We start from the raw sequence: 25,790 nt of genomic DNA, 5'->3' as shown, positions 1-25,790 counted from the left end.
CCTGCCACAGTGTCGTGGTTTTGCCCAGCCAGGAAAAGGGGGGGGAAGGGGGGGCTGGAGAAAAGGGAAAAAAAAAAACCCAGGTAGGTTGAAATAAGAACAGTTTAATAGGACAAAACAAGTTAAGGAGGAACAATTATAACAATAAAGGAAGGAATATACAGTTGCTCACCACCCAGGACCCAATCCTACCGACCGACCACTCCGGACCAGCAGCCGAAAACTGTGACCCTGGAAGAAGCTCCTTCCGGCTAGCTCCCCACCTATATACTGGGCATAACGTCAGAATGGTGTCGAATACCTGCTGACCACTCTGGGTCAGCTGCCCAGGATGTACTCCTTCCTAGTTCCTCATAGCAATTAACTCTATCCTAGCCCAAAACAGGACACACAGGTCCCAAGTTTCATGTGTTGAGAATGGACAAAGCTGCATGCTGAACAATAAGATTCATGATATGGAGAATATCTAAGCCAGCACGTACAAAATGCTAAAGGGTATGACTGAAATTTCTGCTACATGGTGAAAAATATAAAGTGACTAAAATACTGCAGGTTCATTGTGTCAGTATCTTTTTGAGGAGAAAATATGATTTGAAAAGTGTAGATCGAGATTGCTCCCTGTGACAGAAAAGAAAATATAAGATTTTACTAATTCATTTTTGAAATCTTCTCATCTCTCGTCTCTATGGAAAGGGGAGGATTCTTCAGTGTTAGTCATGGCAACATTTTTTCCTATACATGGGCAATAGAGGAATCAAGAAAGTATAGGACATATGCTTTGTCTGCCAATATTTGTTTTCAGTATCAATCTATAATGGTGTGGTGGGTTAACCCTGTCTGCACACTATGTGCCCATCTATCTGCTCTATCTCTCTCTCTCCTGAGCTGGACCGGGAAGGGAAATATAATGAAAAGCCCGTGTGTTGAGATAAGTTTGGGAATAAAGAACTGGTAATTGGCAAAAAATGTAAACCAATCTTCAGAGTATGAAACTGATTGCTGGCGAGTGAGGTAATTTTACAAAATGTCCTGTTGCGAGTGTGAGAAGCAGCAGTGTGAGAGTGGAAAACAGGCAAAGTCTGAAGGTCAGCAGGATATAAAAATAAAAACAGATATTCATAGAATCATAGAATTATAGGATTGGAAGGGACCTTTAAAGATCATCTGCAGAAGCAGGTCAACCTAGATCAGGTTGCATAGGAACATGTCCAGGCGGGTCTTGAAGACCTCCAAGGAAGGAGACTCCACAACCCCTCTGGGCAACCACTGCTCCATAAATTGGGGACTTGCATACAGCATGGTAGCACTTGCTCATAGCAATGCTCCCTCTTCAGAAATCCTGAGTGGGTGTAATGGTTTGACATGACAGTCATTTCTGGTAATGGGGAAGGGACTGTAAAGATGGTTCCCGTAAGAAGTTGCTCGAAACTCTCCCCAGCTCTGAGCCAGACCCACTTCTGGGGCTGAGCCAATTAGACGCCTCCACAATCACTTTTTAAGAAGAAGCCAGAAGAGGAGCGTTCTTCCTGTTCTTCTTTCTTTTTCTGCCCCTTCTTCTTTTCTGGCTGGTGGTGGTGCAAGGAGTGGGAAGAGAGAGAGAAGCAACCATGTGGACTCCAAGGTCAATGAGAGAAGAGAGGAGGAGGTGTGCTGGAGCAGAGACTCTCCTGCATCCTGCGGAGATGACTGGTGAAGCAGTGATTTGTTTGCATTTTGTTAAAGACCTCACATCAGGGGCAGTAACTCACTTCATTAAAGACCCCATGCCAGGGGAAGTGACTATGGCCAGAGGAGGCCGTGTCCCGTGTGAGGGACAGAAACTATAACTGTGGGGAGGAACCCATGACAAAGAAGTTCATTAAAATTATGGCCAGAAGAGGCCCTGTCCCGTGGGAGGGACCCTGTATCTGTAGAAGCTGCAACTGTTGGGAAGAATCCACGTCAGAGATATTCATTAAGGACTGCATCCTATGTGAGGGACCCTGTACTGGCAGAAGCCGCAGTTGCTGGGAAGAACTCATACCAGGGAAGTTCGTTAAGGACTGTGTCCCGTGGGAGGGACCCCATATCGGAGCAAGGGAAGAATGTCAGGCGTCGTCCTCATCTGAGAAGAGAGAAGCAGCAGAGTCCATGTGTGGGAGACTGACCACATCCCCCATTCCCTGTCCCCCTGAGCCGTTGAGGGTGGAGGAGGTAGAGATATCGGGAGCAGTGAGCTGGGCCTGGGAAGAAAAGAGGGATGGGGGAGGGAGATTTTAAAGTGCTGGTTGTAATTTTCTCATCATCCTACTGTCATGGTTTAGCAAGGATCTGCTTTTGCTTGGTAAGAGGGGAAGAGAGTTGCAGTGAAGACCCAGTAAAGAGTTTTTGGACTCTCCCTCAGCTCCTGGATTCAGACCCACCTCCAGCCCGGCTGGGCCAAACTGGCACCTCTGTGAGGAGGCGACCATGGTGCAAGCCGTGCTGGAGAGACTGTGGGCCACAGAGCAGACCCACACGAGAAAGAGCTGCAGCCTTTGGGATAAACGCATGTCGGAGCAGCCCGTGCAGGGCTGTCGGGTGTGTGAGGTACCTCGCGGAGGTGCAGGGAGGACCAGCGCAGAGCCCGTCTGCCCTGAGGAGAGAAAAACGGCAGAAGCTATCAGGAAAAGACTGACTGAAACCCCCATTCCCTGCCCCCTGGGCCATTCAGGGAAGGAAGATGTAAAAACACCAGGATCGGGACTCTGAGCCCAGGAAGAAGGGAGGAGTGGGGAGAAGGTGGTCTTAAAGGGCTGATTGGACTCTTCATCATTGTACCACTCTGTATTGTTTTATTTTGGTTATGTTTTGGGGTTTTATGGTTGTGCTTTAGTTGGTGTTGCATTAAATTATTTTCTATTTTCTTCCCCAAGCTGAGTAGCCTGATCTGTTTTGTCTTGGACCTTAAGAGGCAATTAAGCTCTCCCTGCCCTTTAGCAATCCTCAGGTCTTTGGTACTTGAGTCTAATTGTGGTCTTTTTTCCCCTGATGGGCCTAAACCATGACACCTACTCTCTTTTTGCTTTTGTTCTGTTCTGTTTCTTGTAGGTAGTAGAATAAACTTTCCTACTTTCCTCTCTGAGTAGTGGAATCTGTTTTGCCTGGAACCATAATTGGCAGTGAGCCCTCCCTGCCCTTGTCTCAAGCCACAACATCCTTGGTTGTCTCTTTCCATTCATTTTGCTGGGGCCTCCACCATCCTAACAAGGGTGGGGGTGAATGGGGGGCACCGAGTGAGAGACTGTTGTGCTTCATTGCTGGCTGGGCAAAACCATGACAGTGGGTTTGGTGTTTTTCAGCACATCCCCCCGATCCCGGTTAGCCCGAGACTGGCAAGTGGTGTCCTGGTGTGAGGCAAAGCAGGCAGTGGCGTGCTCGTATGCCAAGGAAGATTAATGTTCAGACCAAAAATTTTTTTTTTTTTTTCTCTGCACCTGGTGAGTACCAGACAGCAGCGCCTGTCTAAGGGAAGCTGCCAGCCTATCTAAGTTCAGAAGGGGCTTTATTTTCTTTTTCTTTTCTCTTTCTCCCCGTCTCTCCCCCTCCTTCCCACATGGCCCTCGAGGAAGACAGCGCTCCGGGCCTTCAGTGCCCACCGATCTAGTGGCTCCCGGCTGGGCTCCCCCCGGCATGCAGCTTGTCTGTGCCACCCCCCCTCCATCTCCTGCCGCCAACAACCCAGGTCCTTCCACCACTCTCTTTCTCTCTCTTTCCCTCTCTCTTAAATCATGGGATCCGGCCTTTCTAAGGAATAAAAGTTGTATATGCAAGCTTTAAAGCAGCTACTGCAGACTGCCCACTGTTTGGTAACAGATGATCAATTGCGTGAGTTGTTGCGCTGTATTCAGAAATATTGTACACGGTTCCCAGCAGAAGGGAGCATAGATTTAGCATTATGGTTCAAGATCAGACAAGAGTTTAAAACTAAAAAGGAGCTGGGGTTTGCAGTTCCTACCTCTGTTGTGATTACGTGGAGACTGATTTATATGGCTATACCACCTCTGGAGGGAGAGATAACAGAACTCTTTGAGGTCCCATCTTGACAAGAGAAAGAAGTAACACCCAGTGCCTCCCCGAGAGAAACAAGCTGAGGCACAAAGGATAAAGATGTTGAATTAGAATCCAAGCCCCTGGATTATTCACCCCCCTCCCCACACACATGCAGTGAAGCTAAGCAGCTGCAGCTTCATTTGCCTCGTGCACTCTCCGCCAACCCCAACTCTCCCTCCTCCTGAGGCATCCTCAGTAGAAGTCTGGGAAAGAGGTCTATTTTAGGAAAGCATTAAATAATGGGGAATCTGTGGTGTTCCGGTTATTTTAAAATGTTCTGTGTTCAGAAGGATCGAGCACAGTTCTATCATGGTTTAATCCTAATGTAATAATGGGGTGGATTAGGCATATTGAAGCATTATTGACTATACGTCAATATAAAGGCTGTTGCCGTATCAGTGATGGGGTCATAGGTAAAATTCACCAGAGTCCACCAGGATTGGAGCTCCCTCTCTAAGTCAGTGGCACTGTCCCAAACCACTTTCTGGATTTCGGAGGGGAAAGTACCTTCACCATCTTCTCGTATAATTAAGGCGGCCACTGACTGCATCCATAATTGTGCCTGTATACAATTGAGGGTCAAAGAAATGTTGTCTTGGACCGCACCAAGTGCGTTCACTATCAGTTCATGGTCCTGGTCCTCCATCTTTTCCCACTTTAGTAACACTTTTGATAAAAGCCACTGGCTAATTACTAACGCTGATAGAGAAGACTGCAAAGGTTGTTTTAATCTTGTCAAATCACTAGTTGCAGTGGCCAATCTATTCATTAATATTTCTGAATCAATTCCATTTAGGATCCCCAATCCCGTCCCTATTACAGCAGTTAGGTCTCTCCGCGTTCGACCCCTAAAGGGCACCTGTTTTTGCAGCCAGATTGTCCAGCCCTAAAAAGATGTTTTTAGGAAGGGAGAACATGCTGGCCGAATGCCAGAAACATTGATTTGCATTAGCATCTCAACATGTTTCAGAGACCATTCTGGGTTGAATGACATTTATTGTTGACCTATATTTTTGATCACATACAGTCCAATTTCAAAGGTCTTTGGTTCTGGTATGTCAATTTTGACTTTATAGTACAGTGCCTGTTCTTCCGATCCTTGCCATAGGCGTGTGACAAAGGCTGGTTCGGTTAGGTTAAAATTAAACCAGCAGTCCAGTCTCTCTAGGCATGCCCCTCCAAGTTCGTTTCAGGATGTCATCATTCTCACATCGATCATAGTGTCCCCTGAAACCGTGGTTTCATCATATGCTTGACACCCCACTGTTATCTCATTCCCCATTTTTCCCTATAACTGGACAATCTCGTTCCCATTATCTCTGTCCCACTGATTTTCTTGGTATACCTCATTCCCATGAGAAACCACCGCAGCTAGTCTTGTTTTCGGATCTACGTTTCCCACCATCACAATATGGTTCTTCTGAGCATGATTCCAAGGCCAGTTCTTAGAACAAGTGATGTTGCATTACTTTGTTTTGCTAACCAGCATCCTAATTTATTAAGCATGCTCAATGTCCATGATGCAGTCACACCAGGTGCTAAAACTGATGCCTCTACAATTTGTACGGTGTTCCAAAACTCTACATTATCCTTACAGTCCCGAGTAAAAGCATGAATACTACGAGTGTGGTGGTTTCTTCTATGCATCATAATCATTGCTCAATTTGATGTTAATAAGGTTAATCGTCCTAAACTACAGGGGCCTCCTTTAAGGCTAGAGGGGATACCAGGCCATGCCCTATCCCCACAAATGAGTAAAATTCCTGGAGAGAGGCTGAATGGTGTATTAGAAGATAGAAATGCATTCAGTGAAGTATAATTACATCAAACAGTACTATTCTGATATATAGCCAAGCTAGAGTTAACGTTTTGAGTTATTGACCAATCCTTCCCACTATAATTGAAATATAAACAGAAGTCCATTTTGACAGATCCCAACAGTTCAATCTCTTGTAAGTCATGTGGCGCCGGAGGTAAATAAGGGACCCATCCACCCCATTTGTCTGTTTTGTTAGTACTGTTTGCATTGTCAAATCAGGCCTGAGGAGTGGGTGTTGGCCATTTATCTATAGGTTCCCCTACAAGACAGGTAGAAAAAGGATTTCCTGGAGAGGCAGTGGACAGACACAATGTATCTTGGCTTGTAACATTAACCAAAGTCACCCAGAAATTTGTCTTTGGTTGAGTTGGGACCCAAAAGGATGTTGAAAAACCAACCAGCACTAAAAGGCAAAACAAGATATTTAGAGCAGATATCTTCATTCTTGTTCCGTGGTTTCTTGCAATGCCAGGCGGACACACCTCGCTGGGAACCAATTTCGTCCAGAATTTGTAGAGACATGTCGTGGTTTTGCCCAGCTAGAGCAAAGGGGAAAAAAAACCTGACTCCTCGCCCTCCCAGCGAAACGCTGAGGGGGATCAGAAAAGAGACTGCGTATATCGAAATAAGAACAATTTACTAGGGGAAAGTTGAAGAGGAACCACTATAACAAAAATAAGGGGATATTACAAAGGAAAATGGTGAATGACACAGTTGCTCACCACCCAGGACCCGACCTAAGCAATCGCTCCGGATCGGTGACCAAAAAAAACGCGACCCCAGAAGAAGCTCCTTCCAGCTAGCTCCCCACCTATATACTGGGCATGACATCAGTATGGTATCGAATACCTGCTGGCCAGCCTGGGTCAGCTGTTCAGGCTGTACCCTTTCCTGGTTCCTCATGGGAATTAACTCTATCCTAGCTCAAACCAGGACATTCCACCTCTTATTCTATACCATCTACGTCATGTCTAGTTTTACACATCATAGACACCTACCATTGTACCTCCTCTCTCAAAAACATAGACACCTACATGAAGGTGTATTATTTTCTCAGTTCATGGACCATCCCTCTGACATGCCTGTTGGGTTCATTTAGTCCATAACTAAATGCTCCATAACTGACCATTTTTGACGAATGCTTCCAAAAGAATGGCCCCTGTTGGTGATTGACCTAAAGGACTGTTTTTCCACAATTCCTCTACATGAGGATGACAGTGAGAAGTTTGCTTTTACAGTACGATCTCTTAACAAACAAGAGCTGGAAAAACGATATCAATGGACTGTTTTACCTCAGGGAATGAAGAACTCACCAACTATTTGTCAAACTTATGTTGCCTGGGCGCTAGCACCTCTGCGCAAAAAATACCCTCATGTTTTATTTTACCATTATATGGACGATATCATGATTGCAGGAAAAGACCTGGAGCAGCATCAGATTCTACAAGAAGTGAACCGACAGTTGAGCATCTCCGGGTTGGTGATCGCGCCAGAGATGGTACAAATGCACGCCTCTTGGAAATATTTAGGTAATATTATCACCGATGCGCACATGTGTCCTCAGATGGTGGTAATTAAAACAGAAATTGCTGGTTTATCAGCTAATAGGTGATATCCAATGGGTACAAACCATATGTGGTATCATGAGTGAGGATCTTGCGCCACTAATGTCTTTGTTAAAAGGCTCCTTAGAGGTTGACAGTGCGCGAAAACTGTCCCGGCAGCAAATACAAGCAATAGAAAAGATAGGAAAGAAGATAGTCAGTAACTGCAGTCATCAATATAACTTATTGATGTATAACTTATTTCCGCGTCTCTGGCATCAGATAAATGAATGTCAAATTGCTTATTATATTAGACTTATTTGAAGCCATTCGGGCTTAAAAGATGGCCTATCAGTTGGCAATTAAATTGTTGACAAGATAGTAGCAGCTCCTTTATTATTGACTTATGGGGTCAATAATTGACAAATTTTCTTGGTGAAAAAAGTCATGCAATCTGTGGTCTTGAGAAAATGGTTTGTACCCATTGGATTTCATTGGTTTTCATTATTTTAAGAGCAGACTTTTAAAATGATTAATGGTGAGTTTAAGCTGTTAATATATTTTAGTATCTTCTCCCTCGCCTGCAACCAAGAGCCTAAGAACTGGCCTTAGAATCATGCTCAGAAGAACCATATTGTGATGGTGGGAAACGTAGATCCGAAAACAAGACTAGCTGCGGTGGTTTCTCATGGGAATGAGGTATACCAAGAAAATCAGTGGGACAGAGATAATGGGAACGAGATTGTCCGGTTATAGGGAAAAATGGGGAATGAGATAACAGTGGGGTGTCAAGCATATGATGAAACCACGGTTTCAGGGGACACTATGATCGATGTGAGAATGATGACATCCTGAAACGAACTTGGAGGGGCATGCCTAGAGAGACTGGACTGCTGGTTTAATTTTAACCTAACCGAACCAGCCTTTGTCACACGCCTATGGCAAGGATCGGAAGAACAGGCACTGTACTATAAAGTCAAAATTGACATACCAGAACCAAAGACCTTTGAAATTGGACTGTATGTGATCAAAAATATAGGTCAACAATAAATGTCATTCAACCCAGAATGGTCTCTGAAACATGTTGAGATGCTAATGCAAATCAATGTTTCTGGCATTCGGCCAGCATGTTCTCCCTTCCTAAAAACATCTTTTTAGGGCTGGACAATCTGGCTGCAAAAACAGGTGCCCTTTAGGGGTCGAACGCGGAGAGACCTAACTGCTGTAATAGGGACGGGATTGGGGATCCTAAATGGAATTGATTCAGAAATATTAATGAATAGATTGGCCACTGCAACTAGTGATTTGACAAGATTAAAACAACCTTTGCAGTCTTCTCTATCAGCGTTAGTAATTAGCCAGTGGCTTTTATCAAAAGTGTTACTAAAGTGGGAAAAGATGGAGGACCAGGACCATGAACTGATAGTGAACGCACTTGGTGCGGTCCAAGACAACATTTCTTTGACCCTCAATTGTATACAGGCACAATTATGGATGCAGTCAGTGGCCGCCTTAATTATACGAGAAGATGGTGAAGGTACTTTCCCCTCCGAAATCCAGAAAGTGGTTTGGGACAGTGCCACTGACTTAGAGAGGGAGCTCCAATCCTGGTGGACTCTGGTGAATTTTACCTATGACCCCATCACTGATACGGCAACAGCCTTTATATTGACGTATAGTCAATAATGCTTCAATATGCCTAATCCACCCCATTATTACATTAGGATTAAACCATGATAGAACTGTGCTCGATCCTTCTGAACACAGAACATTTTAAAATAACCGGAACACCACAGATTCCCCATTATTTAATGCTTTCCTAAAATAGACCTCTTTCCCAGACTTCTACTGAGGATGCCTCAGGAGGAGGGAGAGTTGGGGTTGGCGGAGAGTGCACGAGGCAAATGAAGCTGCAGCTGCTTAGCTTCACTGCATGTGTGTGGGGAGGGGGGTGAATAATCCAGGGGCTTGGATTCTAATTCAACATCTTTATCCTTTGTGCCTCAGCTTGTTTCTCTCGGGGAGGCACTGGGTGTTACTTCTTTCTCTTGTCAAGATGGGACCTCAAAGAGTTCTGTTATCTCTCCCTCCAGAGGTGGTATAGCCATATAAATCAGTCTCCACGTAATCACAACAGAGGTAGGAACTGCAAACCCCAGCTCCTTTTTAGTTTTAAACTCTTGTCTGATCTTGAACCATAATGCTAAATCTATGCTCCCTTCTGCTGGGAACCGTGTACAATATTTCTGAATACAGCGCAACAACTCACGCAATTGATCATCTGTTACCAAACAGTGGGCAGTCTGCAGTAGCTGCTTTAAAGCTTGCATATACAACTTTTATTCCTTAGAAAGGCCGGATCCCATGATTTAAGAGAGAGGGAAAGAGAGAGAAAGAGAGTGGTGGAAGGACCTGGGTTGTTGGCGGCAGGAGATGGAGGGGGGGTGGCACAGACAAGCTGCATGCCGGGGGGAGCCCAGCCGGGAGCCACTAGATCGGTGGGCACTGAAGGCCCGGAGCGCTGTCTTCCTCGAGGGCCATGTGGGAAGGAGGGGGAGAGACGGGGAGAAAGAGAAAAGAAAAAGAAAATAAAGCCCCTTCTGAACTTAGATAGGCTGGCAGCTTCCCTTAGACAGGCGCTGCTGTCTGGTACTCACCAGGTGCAGAGAAAAAAAAAAAAAAATTTTTGGTCTGAACATTAATCTTCCTTGGCATACGAGCACGCCACTGCCTGCTTTGCCTCACACCAGGACACCACTTGCCAGTCTCGGGCTAACCGGGATCGGGGGGATGTGCTGAAAAACACCAAACCCACTGTCATGGTTTTGCCCAGCCAGCAATGAAGCACAACAGTCTCTCACTCGGTGCCCCCCATTCACCCCCACCCTTGTTAGGATGGTGGAGGCCCCAGCAAAATGAATGGAAAGAGACAACCAAGGATGTTGTGGCTTGAGACAAGGGCAGGGAGGGCTCACTGCCAATTATGGTTCCAGGCAAAACAGATTCCACTACTCAGAGAGGAAAGTAGGAAAGTTTATTCTACTACCTACAAGAAACAGAACAGAACAAAAGCAAAAAGAGAGTAGGTGTCATGGTTTAGGCCCATCAGGGGAAAAAAGACCACAATTAGACTCAAGTACCAAAGACCTGAGGATTGCTAAAGGGCAGGGAGAGCTTAATTGCCTCTTAAGGTCCAAGACAAAACAGATCAGGCTACTCAGCTTGGGGAAGAAAATAGAAAATAATTTAATGCAACACCAACTAAAGCACAACCATAAAACCCCAAAACATAACCAAAATAAAACAATACAGAGTGGTACAATGATGAAGAGTCCAATCAGCCCTTTAAGACCACCTTCTCCCCACTCCTCCCTTCTTCCTGGGCTCAGAGTCCCGATCCTGGTGTTTTTACATCTTCCTTCCCTGAATGGCCCAGGGGGCAGGGAATGGGGGTTTCAGTCAGTCTTTTCCTGATAGCTTCTGCCGTTTTTCTCTCCTCAGGGCAGACGGGCTCTGCGCTGGTCCTCCCTGCACCTCCGCGAGGTACCTCACACACCCGACAGCCCTGCACGGGCTGCTCCGACATGCGTTTATCCCAAAGGCTGCAGCTCTTTCTCGTGTGGGTCTGCTCTGTGGCCCACAGTCTCTCCAGCACGGCTTGCACCATGGTCGCCTCCTCACAGAGGTGCCAGTTTGGCCCAGCCGGGCTGGAGGTGGGTCTGAATCCAGGAGCTGAGGGAGAGTCCAAAAACTCTTTACTGGGTCTTCACTGCAACTCTCTTCCCCTCTTACCAAGCAAAAGCAGATCCTTGCTAAACCATGACAGTAGGATGATGAGAAAATTACAACCAGCACTTTAAAATCTCCCTCCCCCATCCCTCTTTTCTTCCCAGGCCCAGCTCACTGCTCCCGATATCTCTACCTCCTCCACCCTCAACGGCTCAGGGGGACAGGGAATGGGGGATGTGGTCAGTCTCCCACACATGGACTCTGCTGCTTCTCTCTTCTCAGATGAGGACGACGCCTGACATTCTTCCCTTGCTCCGATATGGGGTCCCTCCCACGGGACACAGTCCTTAACGAACTTCCCTGGTATGAGTTCTTCCCAGCAACTGCGGCTTCTGCCAGTACAGGGTCCCTCACATAGGATGCAGTCCTTAATGAATATCTCTGACGTGGATTCTTCCCAACAGTTGCAGCTTCTACAGATACAGGGTCCCTCCCACGGGACAGGGCCTCTTCTGGCCATAATTTTAATGAACTTCTTTGTCATGGGTTCCTCCCCACAGTTATAGTTTCTGTCCCTCACACGGGACACGGCCTCCTCTGGCCATAGTCACTTCCCCTGGCATGGGGTCTTTAATGAAGTGAGTTACTGCCCCTGATGTGAGGTCTTTAACAAAATGCAAACAAATCACTGCTTCACCAGTCATCTCCGCAGGATGCAGGAGAGTCTCTGCTCCAGCACACCTCCTCCTCTCTTCTCTCATTGACCTTGGAGTCCACATGGTTGCTTCTCTCTCTCTTCCCACTCCTTGCACCACCACCAGCCAGAAAAGAAGAAGGGGCAGAAAAAGAAAGAAGAACAGGAAGAACGCTCCTCTTCTGGCTTCTTCTTAAAAAGTGATTGTGGAGGCGTCTAATTGGCTCAGCCCCAGAAGTGGGTCTGGCTCAGAGCTGGGGAGAGTTTCGAGCAACTTCTTACGGGAACCATCTTTACAGTCCCTTCCCCATTACCAGAAATGACTGTCATGTCAAACCATTACACCCACTCAGGATTTCTGAAGAGGGAGCATTGCTATGAGCAAGTGCTACCATGCTGTATGCAAGTCCCCAATTTATGGAGCAGTGGTTGCCCAGAGGGGTTGTGGAGTCTCCTTCCTTGGAGGTCTTCAAGACCCGCCTGGACATGTTCCTATGCAACCTGATCTAGGTTGACCTGCTTCTGCAGATGATCTTTAAAGGTCCCTTCCAATCCTATAATTCTATGATTCTATGAATATCTGTTTTTATTTTTATATCCTGCTGACCTTCAGACTTTGCCTGTTTTCCACTCTCACACTGCTGCTTCTCACACTCGCAACAGGACATTTTGTAAAATTACCTCACTCGCCAGCAATCAGTTTCATACTCTGAAGATTGGTTTACATTTTTTGCCAATTACCAGTTCTTTATTCCCAAACTTATCTCAACACACGGGCTTTTCATTATATTTCCCTTCCCGGTCCAGCTCAGGAGAGAGAGAGATAGAGCAGATAGATGGGCACATAGTGTGCAGACAGGGTTAACCCACCACACCATTATAGATTGATACTGAAAACAAATATTGGCAGACAAAGCATATGTCCTATACTTTCTTGATTCCTCTATTGCCCATGTATAGGAAAAAATGTTGCCATGACTAACACTGAAGAATCCTCCCCTTTCCATAGAGACGAGAGATGAGAAGATTTCAAAAATGAATTAGTAAAATCTTATATTTTCTTTTCTGTCACAGGGAGCAATCTCGATCTACACTTTTCAAATCATATTTTCTCCTCAAAAAGATACTGACACAATGAACCTGCAGTATTTTAGTCACTTTATATTTTTCACCATGTAGCAGAAATTTCAGTCATACCCTTTAGCATTTTGTACGTGCTGGCTTAGATATTCTCCATATCATGAATCTTATTGTTCAGCATGCAGCTTTGTCCATTCTCAACACATGAAACTTGGGACCTGTGTGTCCTGTTTTGGGCTAGGATAGAGTTAATTGCTATGAGGAACTAGGAAGGAGTACATCCTGGGCAGCTGACCCAGAGTGGTCAGCAGGTATTCGACACCATTCTGACGTTATGCCCAGTATATAGGTGGGGAGCTAGCCGGAAGGAGCTTCTTCCAGGGTCACAGTTTTCGGCTGCTGGTCCGGAGTGGTCGGTCGGTAGGATTGGGTCCTGGGTGGTGAGCAACTGTATATTCCTTCCTTTATTGTTATAATTGTTCCTCCTTAACTTGTTTTGTCCTATTAAACTGTTCTTATTTCAACCTACCTGGGTTTTTTTTTTTCCCTTTTCTCCAGCCCCCCCTTCCCCCCCCTTTTCCTGGCTGGGCAAAACCACGACACTGTGGCAGGGCAGAAAGTTACCTGAATATCTAAAAGTTTTAGAGGTGTTCAACATCATGAGAGAGAAGTCTCATGCAGCATTTCAGAGACTTTCCACATATAATCTGGAGATTACACTTCTCTCTCTACCAGCTGTGCCAACATTCAAATAATTTCTTATTACCTCTAGATGAACCTTGGGACATTACATAAAAACAAACATTATAGAAAATTAGTGCCTGATTATTAATGAAATATGTATGATTATTAGTCAAAGATGTAGCTTAGACAGAATATTAGTGAAGATAGATGCCGTGAGAATGTATTCCTTTGCTTGTTCAGAGGCAGGCTGTCAAGACCATGAAACCAGGTGTTTGGTCTTCTGTGAAAATACGTGATCAAAGCCAAATAGATAAAGAAACTCTCTTGGTTCCTCCCTGAGCCCTGGCCAAGCTCTGGGCGGTATCTCAATGGAGTGTGAAACCAGATGTTCCCGCATTTGAAGTTATCTAAGATTGTTTATTCAGTAATATAAAAGCTGGATCCTCTTGCAGCGACTTTGGAGACCTCACCTGTGAGTGGCTGCACTGTGTAGGACTTCCCAGTTTCCAGGACAGGCTCTCCAAATCCTTGCTGCAACAGGGGCTCCCCAGCAACTGCAGATCTGGATGATGATAATTAAGGCGATTTGTGAAATGTTTTCCCTAATTACTATTGCTAACTTTATGTAGTAATAGTTAAGTGCATTGTCTTACTTATTCTCTCTGCTGCTTTGCTAAATTTGCTGCATTATTTCACTTGTTATCTTAGTGCTTTAGACATAAATAAAAATCAGCCTGTTTCCTTTTGACTTGGTGCCTGTGTATTTTGTGCTTACCCCATCTATCAGCAGAACATAATTTGGCATCATGGACCGGATCAGAACAAAATGAGAAAAAAAAAAAAAAAAAAAAAAAGAGATTCTGTTGTTAGAATGCTCCTATATGGAGCGATAGGTGAGTGATTTGATAAATCAGATCGTAATGTTACAATGCTAAAACCAATTGCTGATGTCAGACACTTATCAGACTGTAGCCAAAAAGGTTACAGTTTGAATTGCACAGTATAAGAGAAGAAGGAGGAATTCTAGCTGCAACAATTGTGAATAATCTATCTGAAGGTGCCTGCAGAGCTGGTCTCTGCACCATCCTCCCCTCTGCTCTCTTCACTGTTTTTACAGACAATGTGTCTGTGTGAAATGTTTTATGGCCAGTGAGTGGGTGTGCATGAAAGGTTTAAACCCCCTTCAAGTGTTATATGTGTGAGAAAATCAATGTGTGTCATTATTTTCTAACATTGTTAAAGATATAATCTAAAATTTTTGGTAATATGTCATTAAAAATTGTTTTGGTTGGGAGAAAGATTGATTGGGAATAACTCTATAGAAAAATAAATATATCAGTCTAGCCACAAAACGACTCTAGTTGGGATTATAATAATCCAACAAATAAACATAATTTGTCAAACTGGTTAAAAATCTGATATGTTTGATTAGTTTAAAAAGAAACAAAATGAAATTGAACTAAATAATATTCTTAGCGTGAGCCTTTAAATATGCAAAAGCTTTCTGAATAGATTCACTATGATCAGAAAGATTAAAACAACACATGCTTTCAAAGTCTTGGCATCCGTGCCCTTGTGCCAATAGCAAAAAACCAATAGCTGCACGATCTTGCAATAAGGCATGTCTAAGGCTTTTTTGGTCTGCCAACAGTTTTTCAATAACGTCAGTAGTAACATTAGCTTGCTGCTCCGACCAACACACTAATTTTCCTAACTGTCGTAAGGCCTGGGCTGCAGCCAACCCAGGTACAAATGCTGAAGCAAATACATTCGCCGTAATGGACCACAATTGTACTTTACCATCACAATCTCCTTTTAAGTTGTGGGTATCTCTTGTTTTCTGTAACTTGGTAATTTTTAACCAGTCCTGCTGTCAAGGAGCAAACAAAGTTAGTTTCCCTAAATAACATGGTTTCTAGATCTCTCTCTTGATCTACAGTAAATGCCTCCTCCTGAGCAATGAGGATATCATGCATATAATGATACACAAGTGCATGTCTAATACTACTTACATCACTAATCAAGCCTTCTAATGTCATTGAGGTTTGGTTACTTTGTTTGCTAAGCCAGCATCCTAATTTGCATAGCTGAGTTAATAAAGCAGATACTCTTACACCTGGAGCAAATATACTAGTTGCTATTATTGCTGAGGACTACCAAAGGTAACATGGTCATCACATTCGCCAGTAAATGCATGCACAAATTGTTTTGGACAATGATGTTTCTAAATCATTGTGTGATTAGGCATCAAGATCGTCAGTTGTCCCAAACTGCGTGGTCCCCTTTGTAATCTCGAGGGTATTCCAGGCCATGCCTGGTCCCCACAGACCAGAAAAATTCCCTTTGGTAACTGTACAGGCACAAGACTAGACCTGGGTCTTTTTGGTGAAGTATAATTGCAGCAAGATATTGTGTTCTTATACACGCCCAGGATGGGATACACATTCTGTCTCAAATGTTTTAGTATTGCTGGTAAAATTAAACATAACACAAAAATCCATCTTTATAGATCCCAATAATTCTAACTCCTGTGGCTCTGTTGTCATTATTGGCAACCATGAAATGATCAAATCCCAGCTGTCAACTTTGCCATTACCCTTAACTAAGGGATTTGTTTTTAATGCATTTGGTACAGGCCATTGTGCCACATCTGATGGAAATCCCACCAAACAGGTAGAAAAAGGATTATCTGGAGTGGCCATTGATAAACATATTGTAGACTGATTGATTGCTTTGGCCAGTGTAACCCACATGTTTTGCTTGGTTTGTTGAAATTGCCTAAAACCATTTACCACAATCATTTGAAGCATCAACAGTATGACAAAATCCTTTTTTTTTTTTTTTTTTACTCCTGATAAAAAAAAAAATCCTTCACCAATGAGTCTAAAACACAAACCACCTTTTAGCTTCTCAATGTCAAAATGTTCTGTTCCTGACACCTAAAACACCTTAGAAAGTTTTCACTGTAAGAAAACCAGTATTCATCATCACATTTACAGCAAAATGCATAACATCACGACCAACAGTTTTTACACTCGTTGAGGCAACGGATTGAGGATGGAAAGGACGAGCCCAGCGGTCCGTGAGGGCTGGGGCCGGTGGTGTCGGCGCGCGGTGTGTGTGTGGGGGGGCACTCCGAAGACACTCACCGGGCGCGGGAAGCGGCTGCGCGGCGGCGGCTGCGGATGGAAGGGGCGGGGGCGGTCTGGCTCACTCCGTGCCGTCCCTGACGCCGGCGGCGCAGTCGGTATTACTCTCTCCCGTGTTTTCTTTTTCTTCCCTCGCATGCCCGATGGTGCCCAGTCTAACACGGGGTCGCGCTCCCCCACTCTCCTCTGATCATCCTGCGCTGCACCCCCGCCCGACTCCGCCCACTTGGCATTCCCCTGCAAGTCGTCCCAGGGGTAACTCGGCGGGCTGGGCTCGAATGGGAAGCAGCTCTCCCGCGGGGGCTCTGCTCCGAAGCCCCTTCGCCTCTCTGACTTTGTAAAACTCTTGTGTAGAGAAGAATTTTTTTTTTTTTTTTTTTTTCTCAGCACGCCCCGCTCAGCGACGGGCTGCGCACTGGGATGGCTTTCAGTGGCGACAGGCTGTATTTCGATGGTCTCTTGTCGCTCCAGTTTCTTTAATACTTCCTGCAGGAACCTGACCGTTCCCGTGTCTGTCTCCTTCAGCCTCGGCGCAACGGTCAACGCCTGGGCTGCAGGCATTTCTTTTAAAGTATTTATCACGTCTCTCCAAACGAGACCTAGATCTTTACTGATCTTACTATTGTCCTTATCACCACTAATAGTGGCTTCCCAGAGAAGGTTTCCAATTTCTCGCCACTCACCAGAAAAGGGAGGTGAGACATAATTAGTCCTGATACCAAACAGTCCAGCTGTTGGTTCGGCTACAGTCTCAGGCATATCAAGCCGCTGAGTTACAGCAGCAGCCAAATCCTTTTCCAATTTATACTTTTTCAAACAGTTAATTACTACATGGTTTCATCAGTTTCCAAGCAGTTTTGTCTTCATCTATAACCAAGTCCCAAAGACAAGTCCCATATACTCTCCACTCCTCCTCATCAAAATATTTCTTAGAGTCCTTAAAAAAGCCTTTACAATTACCATATACAAGTAGACCAGATAAATCGGTCAGTTTTAAGTCCACCCCCCGCTTTTCTAAAAAGCGATGTAAAAGTGAGAGTGCTACCTCCTTTTCCATGTTGTTGGATGCTCGTCTCACCGCAACCTGTAGTCACTCTCCCAGGTACAGCAACCTCTGCTTGGGATCCGACAGGCTTCCTCTGACGACGACTGCCTCTGCCTCCGGATTTTCAAGTCTCAGCTCCCCGCAGGCAGGCTCTTTACCCGGTAACACCCAGTGATGGTCCCTGTTCGGGCGCCATATGCCGCAAAGATTTCGGCTCTTGGCCTGAAAAAAACAGACTCAAAGTCTGAAAACCAGGCTCAAAGCCTGAAACCAGGCTCAAAGCCTGAAAAATGAACCAGACTTGAAGTCTGAAAAACCCAGGCTCGAAGCCTGAAAAACCAGCTCCAAGCCTACTTCATGCGGCGATCAACCCAGGGTCCAATTCTCAGCTGGGTGGGAAGAAATCAGTCCTACTCAATGTGAGTGATAGCAGAAATCTTCTTTATTGAGAGCAGGCTCTAACTTATATACACTGCAGCTTCAAAGCTAGCTCAGCAACAGCAGCTAATAGATTACATTCTTATGTTCATCCTACTTGCGGTTTCTGCGATAAGCAAGCTCCCTCACATTTTCCCATCTTGTTTTTCTCCGAAGTTGTTTTCCACCTTGAGCTGTTAGCTCGTTAGCTGAAAACAGCCCGACCTTGAAGGAGCAGAAAGTGGCCTGCTGTCTGCGCTGACTACGTGATAGCAACTGCTTTAACCATGGCTCTGACTCTGGTCTTGATTGTGCATTAAATTCATATAACTAGAACTCAGATTGCCTTGCCCCATCAGGTCTAACATTATACCCTGGGATCCATGTCCATTCTTCCTTAACCATTCCTCCACAGCCTCCCCTCCAAAAAAGTCCACCCCAGCAACTATGGGAAAATGTCATGGTTTGGCCCAGCTAGCACAGCAGAACTATGACAGTCTCTCGCTCGGTGCCCCCATTCCCCCCCACCCTTGTTAGGATGGAAGAGGCGCCAGCGAAATGGGAGGAAAAAGACAAGCAAGGTTGTTGTGGATTGAGACAAGGGCAGAGAGGGCTCGCTGTCAATTAAATTTCCAGGGAAAACAGACTCCAGTACTCGACTTAGAGAGGAAAGTAGGGAAGTTTATTCTACAAGAAACAGAATGGAATAAAAGCAAAAAGGAAGTAGGATGATGAGAAAATTACAACCAGCACTTTAAAATCTCCCTCCCCCATCCCTCTTTTCTTCCCGGGCCCAGCTCACTGCTCCCGATATCTCTACCTCCTCCACCCTCAACGGTTCAGGGGGGCAGGGAATGGGGGATGTGGTCAGTCTCCCACACATGGGCTCTGCTGCTTCTCTCTTCTCAGATGAGGACGACTCCTGACATTCTTCCCTTGCTCCGATATGGGGTCCCTCCCACGGGACACAGTCCTTAACGAACTTCTCTGGTGTGGGTTCTTCCCAGCAGCTGCGGCTTCTGCCGATACAGAGTCCCTCAGACGGGACGCAGTCCTTGGTGAATATCTCTGGTGTGGATTCTTCGCCACGATTGCAGTTCCTGCAGTTACAGGGTCCCTCTGTCGGGACAAGGCCTCCTCTGGCCATAGTCACCGTCCCTGGCTCGGGGCCTTTAATTAAGTGAACCGCTGCCCCTGGTCCGGGGCCAGCTTTAGCAAAATGAGTCTCTACCGCTGATGCGTGGTCTTTAACGAAATGAAAATAAATCTCAGCTTCACCAGTCCTGTCCGTAGAATGCAGGGGACTCTCAGCTCCGGCACACCTCCTTCTCTCTTTCCTCACTGACCTTGGAGTCCGCATGGTTGTTTCTCTCACTGTTCCTACTCCTTGCACCACCACCAGCCAGAAGAAGAAGAGGAGACAGAAGAAGGAAGAAACGGGAAGAAGAAGGAGGAAGAAGTCTCCTCTTCCGGCTTCTTCTTAAAAAGTGATCGTGGAGGCGTCTAATTGGCTCAGCCCCAGAAGTGAGTCTGGCTCAGAGCTGGGGAGAGTTGCGAGCAACTACTTACAGGAGCCATCTTTACAGCCCCTTCCCCCTTACCAGAAAAGGCTGTCATGTCAAACCATGACAGGAAAGATTGCAACAGATATTGTTAATGTGTGGGGGAACAAATTTCCAAAATTTTAATAATGAATTGGCAGCAAGTGTGTTTGTGGACATCAGACTCTCTTGTCTCAAAACATCCAATTGCTGGCACTGGGTGAGTTCACCTGAAAGACAGTAATTATGGAGGCTTTATAAACAGAGAGGGTTAAATAAACCTAACAAGAGAGTGCAAAATTCTAATGTAGAAGTCTTGGAAACACTTCAGCCTATGGCACCTCCTCTGGAGCCTCTAGATTTCTCATCTGCTCATGGACGGCACCCCACGAGTGGATTGGTTGTTCCAGGGGAGAAGGAAGATTGCGGACCGTATTCTGACTTGTATCCTTGGAAGGAGACTAGGAAAATAGTTCAGTATAATAAGCAAGAATGAGATAATGGCCATGCTCCCGTGCACTGGGTGCAGAAGAACTGAAGACCCCATGTGTAGAGCTTTAAATATTTTGGAAAAACTGATCCTCCCAAATAGTAAGAGCTTTAATTCACACTGGAGCAGAGGCCTCTGTGGGAATAGAGAACTGGTAATTAGCAAAAAATGTAAACTGGCCTTCAGATTATGAGACTGATTGTGGGCAAATGAGGTAATACTACAGAATGCCCTGTTGCGAGTGTGAGAAGCAGCAGCGTGAGAATGGAAAACAGTCAAAATCTGAAGGTCAGCAGGATGTAAAACAAAAACTGAAATGATGTAATTCCTTACAATAAATTGGGGGCTTGCATACAGCATGGTAGCACTTGCTCATGGCAGTGCTTCCCCTTCAGCAAACCTGAGTGAGTTTAGCTGGAAGGATCAACCCTTCAACCCAACACCCCAGACCTCCCCACTGATGATGCAGGCAATGGATCCCTAGGAACTCGGCAACTGCAGCTGTCACTTGGGGAAGTCTGAAACAACTACAGCAGAATGCAGAGAATATGATGGCATGGGTAGGAACAATGCTAACATCGGAAAATACCTTTTATTACCTATCTGGCCCTTATTTCAACCAGCTTGGCAGTAAGGATAAGTTTGTTATTCTTATTTTGGCCAGAAGCAACTGGTCATGTATATTGGGCACATGTCATCAACCCACCATTTTTGCCCCGGTAAGTTGATGGGATCCCAATATACCAATAGCCAGTAACAACACACAGTAGACTGGAGGAGCTTGGCTTCCTCCTTGGGATGCAGAGAATCGTTCATATCATTGGAATGTTATCAGTATAACATTGTATGCAACACCTCACAATTTATAGCCTTCAAAGTGGGAGGTCACTATTGCGAGGTCACCATCTGTGCAACTCATCCTTAAATTTTGTTGGCTAGAATTGGTCGTTATCAGATTACCACCACAGACAGAAGTACTGAGTCCTGAGCAACAGGCCCTGAAACACAGTTGACCCCTAGATGAACCTCCCAACCAAACTTTGTGTAAGGTAGTAGCTAATCATTAGCGATATATGCATGATTATTAGCAGAAGATGTAGCTTAGACAAAATATAATTATTGACGGGGATAAAGTTTACAATTATTAGTGAAGAATGTAGCTAAAATGTGTATAAGAATGTATTTTTTGAAGTATCTATCTCTGTGTGTACAGGGACTGATGTTCAAGGCTGAGATATCAGATGTTCAGCCTTGGTTGGTAGCACATGGAAAAGAACCAAGTAGATATGGAAACTCCCTTGGTTCCTCTTGGGGCCCTGGCCAAGCTTCAGGTGGCATCTCAAGGGAGAATAAAACCAGCTGTTCTTCTGGTAAAGTTATGTAAGATTCTTCAACAATGTAAAAAGCTGGACCCTCTTGCAGTGACATTGGAGACCTCACCTATGTGTGGATGCACTGCGTAGGACCTCCCAATTTTCGGGACAGATTCCCCAAATCCTTGCTGCAACAGGGGCTCCCCAGCTACTGTGGATCTGGATGATGGTAAAGTAGTAGGGCAATGGGTTATGTATCTTTCTTAATCACTATTGCTACTCTCATGTAGTAATGATTAGGTGCATTGCTTTACTCATGCTTTTCGCTGCTTAGAAATAAGATTGTTGTAATTGAATACATTTTGTTTATGCATTTGTCATTGCATCGTGAATGGGAACACAAGGATATATATGGGAAAGCAATACTTTAAAAGCTCAAGACATTTGCTTAGACACTGAACAGAGCATTTGTCATTTTGAAAGGTATTCTGATCCAGTCTGTTATACGGTATGTTGGAAAAGGTTGTGTATGTCTGAGAACCCCTTGTGACAAACTGGAAGCACCATTTAACAATCACTCGAATCTATGCATTTGCAATTTTACCTACATTTCAGGGTATGACCTTAGCTACTCTATCCTGAGGACTGTGTACCAGAATATACAACGCAACTATGCATTATATGATGCCTTGTCACCAACACCTATAAGAATGAATATCATGTTGATCAAAAAGCACCCTGATCTACAGAACTTCATAGAAAGACTGAAGGAGGGAACTCATAGACTCCTGATTACAGTTCACTATGACACACAGGACATACATAATGTGCTGGAACAGATGAAAAAGGATGGAGAATATCACCGGTGGAATGTTTTTTTGGATGGACTCCAATTGCTACTGGAATCTTTAACAGAATACTACATTCTTAAATAGTGCTGTCAGTACTAAACATGTTATGTCTAGTGTTGATAACATATATCTGAAAGTGCGGTATGTGATTTGAGACTTAACGTGATTAACACCACCTAGGTCTGTCACATTAAATATAGAGAATGATGTTTCTTAACATATTTGATGATGACGTATAAATATGGAGCACTTTTATAGCATGGAGGCAAGAGGTACCTGCATTATCGCTTCATGAGATAAAGTTGATTGACTGAAGTCTCAGGGTGGAGCATAGCAGGACACTCTCCCTAGTGAAAAGTTACAAGCTGAAGGTCATGCTGTTTTCTGATGACGAAGGCCATTACAGATCAGTCTGACTTAACCATCTCCAAGGATTGGGAGGATGAGAAGATTCTTGAGCTAATGGGCAGTGAAACAGAGATCTGTGATAACATCATTGCGGGAAACTAGATGTTCCTGCTAGCCCTACAGAGAGGTTAGTTCAACAACAAGATGACTCACCGTCAGTCACTTTATTCTATAAAAGCCCAGTCCCATTTATGTGGGGTGAGAGGATTTCCGCATACTCTCCTTTGGAGTGTGTCTGAAAATATTCCCTCTTGAGCAGGGATGCCCCTTAGGGCTACCCTCCTGAGCTGAGAGAATCTCCCACTGTCTCTGATATGGGTGAGTAACATTATTCTCTATGAAATAAAGGCCGAATCATGACTGAGTGTGATGATTGCCATGAAAATGAAGCTACAAAGGAAAGAATGGGGAAATGTGGGAATAAAGAACTGGTAATTGGCAAAAAATGTAAACTGACCTTCAGATGATGAGATTGATTGCTGGCGAGTGAGGTAATTTTATAAAATGCCCTGTTGCGAGTGTGAGAAGCAGCAGTGTGAGAGTGGAAAACAGGCAAAGTTTGAAGGTAAGCAGGATGTAAAAACAAAAACATTTAATGTAATTCTTTATAAAGAATTGGGGGCTTGCATACAGCATGGTAGCACTTGCTCATGGCAATGCTCCTCCTTCAGCAATCCTGAGCGGGTTTGGTGTGTTTCAGCACATTGCCCCAACCCCAGCTGGCCCGAGACCGGCATAGTTTATATTTATAGATGTCCTGTTACTCCATATGGTACATTCCCTTTCCTGTCATCTGAGAATTCCCATCTCATATTGAATTATGTTCCCCCAAACATTCAAGGACTACAAGCAGAGCACTTGTTGGGTTTCTCTTTAAGAGAATATAGCATCCTTGATCCATGCATGCTCAGCAGTAAAAAATTTGGCAGTTCTGATTTTACAGTGCTAGAAGAACAAAATAGTCAATAGTCTTCATCAGCAAACAGGTTGGTGATTGAGAAACTTGGTGGTAGGTGTAGAAAAAACGCTAACCTTGCAACTGGAGAGAGGAGAAATTCAACATGTCTGTGTTGGAGCATGAGATATTTTCAGTGGCTGAAGTTTCTCAAATCTAACTCATTAAGAGTTTGGTGGAAGCAAATATTTTTTTTCAAAGAGGCTTTCATTGATCAAAATCTGAAGAATTTTTAAAGGTACTTGAGATTTGTATGCCTTCCTCTGTCGAGGAGTGGTTAAGGGAGAATGGACATGGACCCCAGGGTATAATGTTAGGCCCGATGGGGCAAGGCAATCTGAGTTCTAGTTATATGAATTTAATGCACAATCAAGACCAGAGTCAGAGCCATGGTTAAAGTAGTTGCTGTCACACAGACAGCAGGCCGCTTTCTGCTCCCTCAAGGTCGGACTGTTTTCAGCTAACGAGCTAACAGCTCAAGGTGGAAAACAACTACGGGGGAAAAAACAAGATGGGAAAATGTGAGGGAGCTTGCTTATTGCAGAAACCGCAAGTAGGATGAACATAAGAATGTAATCTATTAGCTGCTGTTGCTGAGCTAGCTTTGAAGCTGCTGGATATCAGTTAGAGCCTGCTCTCAATAAAGAAGAAGATTTCTGCTATCACTCACATTGAGTAGGACTGATTTCTTCCCACCCAGCTGAGAATCGGACCCTGGGTTGATCGCCGCATGAAGTAGGCTTCGTGCCTGGGTTTCAGGCTTCATGCCTGGGTTTCAGGCTTTGTGCCTGGGTTTTCAGGCTTCGTGCCTGGGTTTCAGGCCTTTGTGCCTGGGTTTCAGGCCTTCGTGCCTGGGTTTCAGGCTTCGTGCCTGGGGTTTCACGCTTCGTGCCTGGGTTTCAGGCCTTCGTGCCTGGGTTTCAGGCCTTCGTGCCTGGATTTTTCAGGCTTCGTGCCTGGGTTTCAGGCTTCGTGCCTGGGTTTCAGGCCTTCGTGCCTGGGTTTTTCAGGCTTTGTGCCTGGGTTTCAGGCTTTGTGCCTGGGTTTCAGGCTTTGAGCCTGGGTTTTTCAGGCCAAGAGCCAAAAACTTTGCGGCATATGGCGCCCGAACAGGGACCATCACTGGGTGTTACCGGGTAAAGAGTCTGCCTGCGGGGAGCTGAGACTTGAAAATCCGGAGGCAGAGGCAGTCGTCGGAGGAAGCCTGCCGGATCCCAAGCAGAGGTTGCTGTACCCGGGGGAGTGACTACAGGTTGCGGTGAGACGAGGATCCGACAACATGGAAAAGGAGGTAGCACTCTCACTTTTACTTCGCTTTTTAGAAAAGCAGGGGTTGAACTTAAAACTGACCGATTTGTCTGGTCTACTTGTACATAGTAATTGTAAAGGCTTTTTTAAGGACTCTGAGAAATATTTTGATGAGAAGGAGTGGAGAGCATATGGGACTTGTCTTTGGGACTTGGTTATAGATGAAGATAAGACTGCTCGGAAACTGATAAAACCATGGAGAGAAGTAATTAACTGTTTGAAAAAGTATATGTTGGAAAAGGATTTGACCGCTGCTGTAACTCAGCGGCTTGATATGCCTGAGACTGTAGCCGAATCAACAGCTGGACTGTTTGGTATCGGGACTAATTATGTCTCACCTCCGTTTTCTGGTGAGTGGCGAGAAATTGGAAACCTTCTCTGGGAAGCCACTATTAGTGGTGATAAGGACAATAGTAAGATCAGTAAAAATTTAGGTCTCGTTTGGAGAGACGTGATAAATACTTTAAAAGAAATGCAAGCAGAACAGCGTGTGGCCATGGCTGCAGCCAAGGCGTTGACTGTTGCGCCGAGGCTGAAGGAGACAGACAAGGGAACGGACAGGTTCCTGCAGGAAGTATTAAAGAAACTGGAGCGACAAGAGACCATGGAAATACAGCCTGTCGCCACTGAAAGCCAGCCCGGTGCGCGGCCCGTCGCTGAGCGGGGCGTGCTGAGAGAAAAAAAAAAAAAAA

Source organism: Colius striatus, chromosome W, assembly GCF_028858725.1.
Source record: "Colius striatus isolate bColStr4 chromosome W, bColStr4.1.hap1, whole genome shotgun sequence".
Lineage (NCBI taxonomy): Eukaryota > Metazoa > Chordata > Aves > Coliiformes > Coliidae > Colius > Colius striatus.
The sequence above is the reverse complement of the archived record's forward strand: the minus strand, read 5'-3'. Positions refer to the sequence as shown.